This window comes from Gossypium hirsutum, chromosome A04 (genome assembly GCF_007990345.1).
Source record: "Gossypium hirsutum isolate 1008001.06 chromosome A04, Gossypium_hirsutum_v2.1, whole genome shotgun sequence".
Lineage (NCBI taxonomy): Eukaryota > Viridiplantae > Streptophyta > Magnoliopsida > Malvales > Malvaceae > Gossypium > Gossypium hirsutum.
In genome coordinates this window covers 24080223-24085583 of record NC_053427.1, presented here as the reverse complement: position 1 = coordinate 24085583, position 5361 = coordinate 24080223, and the positions used below count along the sequence as shown (strand labels likewise).

Below are 5361 nucleotides of genomic sequence, written 5' to 3'. Positions count from 1 at the left end.
ACACAGGAAACAGCAAAGACCTGTTCTTCTTGGTCACTACTGTCCTCAGCTACTCGAGCTTCAACCTTTGACTGCTGAAATTGATTCTGCCTTGGCTTACTTCTGTTTTTGCAGACCCTTTCAACATGGCCCTTCTTCTTGCAGTGTTGGCATACTGCATCTGGCCTAAACCAGCATCTGTCTTCTGGATGGCCAGGCTTCTTGCAATATCTGCAGGGCTGGTCATTGCTCCTTGCAGCATCAGGCTTAGGCCTGTTTTTCCAGGGCCTTTTGCCTCTTTGAGCATTAGTGCTCGAGGTTTCTCTGGCCTTGGCTTGAAATGCACCTTCTTGGTGATCTTCAGCTCTGCTAGCTCTTCTTTGTTCTTGAGCATAAAAGGTGTTGATTAGCTCAGTCAAAGAGATGCTAACAAGGTCTCTTGAGTCCTCTAGAGAGGATATCTTGGCCTCATATCTCTCAGGCAAAGTGGAGAGGACTTTCTCCACAATTCTTGCCTCATCAAAGTGCTCACCTAGGAGCCTTATGCTGTTAACCACTGCCATAATTCTATCTGAGTACTGCTTCACTGTTTCTTCTTCCTTCATCTTCAAATTCTCGAAATCCCTTCTCAAGTTTAGCAGCTGCTGTTGCCTTGTTCTCTCAGTGCCTTGAAACTCCTCCTTGAGCTTATCCCAGGCCTGTTTTGGAGTCTCACAGGCCATAATTCTGGTGAAGATGACATCTGACACACAGTTCTGGATGCAGGACATGGCTTTCTGCCTTTTGGTCCTCTCATCAGCATGTTGCCTAATCTGAGCTACTGTGGGATTAGCCCTCAGTGGTGCTGGCTCAGTATCTGTGTTGACAACTTCCCACAGATCGAAGGCCTGTAGGTAAGTCTTCATCTTGACCAGCCATATGTGAAAGCCTTCTCCATTGAAGACTGGTGGGGCTGCTGGTGAAAAACCTGAAGAAGCCATCAAGTTCTTTGTTTTGAAGCAACAGGTCCACTAAGACAAGAGCTCTCGATACCAAATGTTGGTGCAAGAGGCAGCAGCAAGCTGTTTCTAGCCTTGCTTGTGTAGTAAGCCTCGAGGCTTGGTGAAGAAGCAAACTCGGAAGCAACAACAGAAAGATGAAGCTAGCAAGTGAAAAACAGAAAAAGAGAGAAAAAGATTGAATGAAAAAGAGCTGATAACTTTCATTGACACATCAACAAGGCATTAAGCCATTACATATATCAGTCAACTAGTAAATCAAACAAGTAATCACCTAATCAACTACCTAACTCCACTAATTTGCATTGAAACTTACAAGATTAGCTTGTACAACTTGCATTGCTGACTTTTCAGTCAATCAATATCAAAACATTTACCTACTTAGTTCAACATGAACTAGATTACAAAAACAAACGAAATGGAACTAAAACAGCAAATAGATTGGCAGCTTCAAACTTCAGTTGCTGCACACCATGGCACCACTGCTTGCTGCGATTCCAGAAGCTTGACCACCTTTGCATGGGAGCTAAACTTAACAGAACTCCATTGTTGTCAACTGAAGGAGAACAGCACATCAAGAATGGCAAAATTGAATATAGTAAGTCAGTTAATGCCCTCAAGCATGAATTCTTCTCCAAATTGCCTGATAATGTACGGTCCGGGCTTGAGACCTGCAGGATGAGATCTCTCAGTCTTGTCCTGCAGGCAGGTAAAACAGGTACTCACATAATCTTCAACGTCTTCCATATCAACCATTCTAAAACCACTTGCTTGATTGAAGGCACCTCCATTTTCTTTATAGAATTATCCCAATTTCTTTTCTGCTTCTCATATATGTTGCCATATTAGGTAGGTGTGAGTGTGGTACATGTTCGGCTGGGCTACGTAGTAATGAAACCAAGGCAATGATTAAACTAATTTCAAAGTCAATATGTTTGATGCCTATTTACAAGTTGACAGTTTCTAGGCCACTCTCTTTTACAGACCCAAACAAGAAATCTAGACTATCGTTGGTGCAAACCAATTTCATAATCATAAGCTGTTGAAAGTTATTTTATGCAGAATATTTAAAGGTGGCTCATGCTAAAAGCTTCAATGGAGGTCAGGTCTAAATGGACTCAGCACTAAATATGTTAATACTTTGGTGAGATCCAGATATGTGGGTGCTTAACATATATATTTTTTTTCTAAACTGCAGCAGAATTCTTGTAAAATGGATGGGAATCGTAACGGACGAAGAATTTGTTGAAGTGGTGTTATCATTTATCGGTTAATTCTTCAATTGTGAATGGCTTATTCTCAAGTCAATTGATTTTTGGTTGAATGCTTAATATCAAAATCCAAGTCCATATGATAAGATTTATTTATTCCTACATCAATTAAATCTTAAATTGTATATGATCTTATATTCAAGTTGGGTCTCTCTGTTAACAATTGGCCGTAGGTTTCAAATACTTGATAACCCTAAACATGAATGTATTGATCCTTTACTGCTGTTTTCTTTTTAAGGTGAAAAAGAATACTATGAGAAACAATTTGCTATGTTGAGATCTTTTGAGGAAGTTGACTCCCTGAAGTCACCTAATGCCATTGATGAAGCACAAGATCGTGAAGAACAAGCCCAACATGAAAGAGCAATGAACATTTCAAACTGGGCAAATGCTTTTTTGCTTGTGTTTAAGGTGATAAACCTTTCCCATTTCTTGTAGAATTTAGCAACACAATGTGCAACCGGTGATGTTTTCTGGATTTAGCTTTATTTGTTCATATCAGTGTTCCAGCCTCCAAAACATGGCTTATTGGTCGTTTAATAGTTCAGGTCTGTCTATTTCAGCAGAATATACTGCTCTGTTATGTTATGTTCATAATAAATATGATAATGTTTTGTGACACACACGATTCAAAAGGTTATCTATGGATGTGTTCTTACATGGCTTCGATTCATCATTTCTATGTGTCCGATAAATTTTCAGCCATATGATCCGACAAGGACTCTCAAAATAGATGAAAAAAACTCATAAAGATCATGCTCATGTCAGATACATTTTCGTAACACTTGCACACAAATCTGAGTAACATAAATTTGTTTTTTTTTTAACCAGTTAGGGTATTTAATTTTTATGCCTTCAAAAGCCTTTAACAAATTATATGCACCTACAGATATATGCAACCATCAACAGTGGATCCCTAGCCGTTGCTGCATCAACACTAGATTCTTAGCTAGATCTTTTAGCAGGGGGTATACTATGGTTCACAAATTTGTCAATGAAAACCATAAACATGTATAAGTATCCTATCGGGAAACTACGAGTGCAGCCCGTTGGCATCATCATCTTTGCTGCTGTCATGGCTACACTTGGTATGTTTTTCTGGTTCTTGTGCCATGTCCTTCATATTTTCCTTAAAAGAGTCAGTTGCTGAGGTTTTTCCCATGTTTTTGTGAACATTCATGAAGCTTAGTTATACCATGCTGAAATTCCGGCTCTTTGACTCCTCATTATTTTCCAAACATGAGTTACCGGAAAAGGCTTCAAAAGTTGAACATACTTATGTCAGGCGCTTGTATTCTGATACGTAGTCCTTCCAGCTATATTATAGGATTCCAGGTGCTAATTGAAGCTGTAGAACAATTGATCCAAGACAAACCGTCTGAAAAAATGACTTCACAGCAACTGGTATGGCTTTATACGATCATGCTGACAGCACCTGCAGTGAAAATTGTCCTATGGTTTTACTGTAGAAGCTCAGGGAGCAAAATCGTTCGTGCCTATGCTAAGGTTAATTTTTCCCACCATTTCTGATAGGTACTGTAGGGTTTTAAACTCCTTTTGTTGACGATGATTGGAATTTGGCAGGACCATTATTTTGATGTGGTGACAATTATAGTTGGTTTGATTGCTGCTGTTCTTGGTGATAAATTTTACTGGTGGATTGACCCTGCTGGTGCTCTCATCCTTGCACTCTATACAATTACAAATTGGTCTGGAACTGTGCTGGAAAATGCAGGTTCAATCTTTTGCTTCTCTTTCTCAATCTTTGAGAGACACATTCACTGTGTAAATTTGATCTTAATTTGAATCTGATTTGGGTTTTAGAATCCCCAAGGCAACCTAACTTCAAAAATTAACAATGGACAAAAAAAAAAAAAAACATCAAAAGTTAGCTTGTAAGTTGGAGAGTCCAATAGGGTACATAACCACACTTGCATCTTTTCCTATAGTTTCCTTGGTTGGACAATCTGCTCCCCCTGAAGTATTGCAGAAGCTTACGTATCCTGTCTTAAGGCACCATCCTCAGATCGAAAGAGTTGATATTGTTCGTGCATGTACCTTCGGCTTCTTATTCTTCGTTGAGGTTTGTTTATCGGAATGCTGCTTATGTAAATCTTTTTGCTTTGCTTATCTGGTTCATTCTCCACATATTTGAATGGTATCTAAGCAAATTTGCTATCCGAGATCACACTGGTAATGCAACATTTTGATATTTTAGTTGTACAAAAACCAGGTTGATATTGAACTGCCAGAGGACTTGCCATTGAAAGAGGCCGATGCGATTGGGGAATCACTGCAGATAAAGATTGAACTACTCCAAGAAGTGGAACGAGCCTTTGTTCATCTTGATTTCGAATGTAGGCACAAGCCTGAGCACTCTGTTCTCATAAGACTCCCCGCCACTCAACCTTGATACTTCCATTTGTTTTTCTTCCAAGATGTCATCTTTCCACTGTAACACCAACTACCAATAATATACAGTACCCAATCCTCGAAGAATATTAAAACCTTAAACGCATTTAAATTCACGTAATTTAAATTGTGGTAATAGCAATAATATCCATCGAATTAAGAACTTATATATTAATTCACAAATAATGTTAGTGAAATGATAGTAGACCATGAATAATATTAATAATTAACTATTGATAAATTAATAGTATATAATTTATAACAACAAAAAGAAATATACAAATCATTACTAAGGTTTGATTTAGCCATCTAACTCTTAAGAATAATTAATTTGAGCATCAAAATTTTTAATCACCTAATCGTCAGCCACCAATGATTGAAAGACATGGTAACGTAACAATTGCTATTAAATGTTACATGATATTATCAAAATACAAATTATTTGGCAATGATTAATTTTAAAAAAATAAATAAAGAACATTTTTCTTCATTTAATTTTTAAAATATATATATATTTCAATAACCTTGTTGTCACTTCAATTGTCTATATACAATATTTTAGTTTACTTCAATCAATGATTTTTTTAATTTAATACTATGAAATGTACATTTCAAAGAAAAAATATAACATTTACAATCCCTATTTTTTTCTTAAAGTTAAGATAGAATATTCTCTATAGTTCTTATGACTCAATTAAAAG

General features: G+C 37.3%; 1 pseudogene; it reads left to right on the top strand.

Moving 5' to 3' along the window:
* Nucleotides 1-1496: 1496 nt before the first annotated feature.
* Nucleotides 1497-4666, top strand: LOC107947891 (metal tolerance protein 4-like; annotated as a pseudogene).
* Nucleotides 4667-5361: the final 695 nt, after the last annotated feature.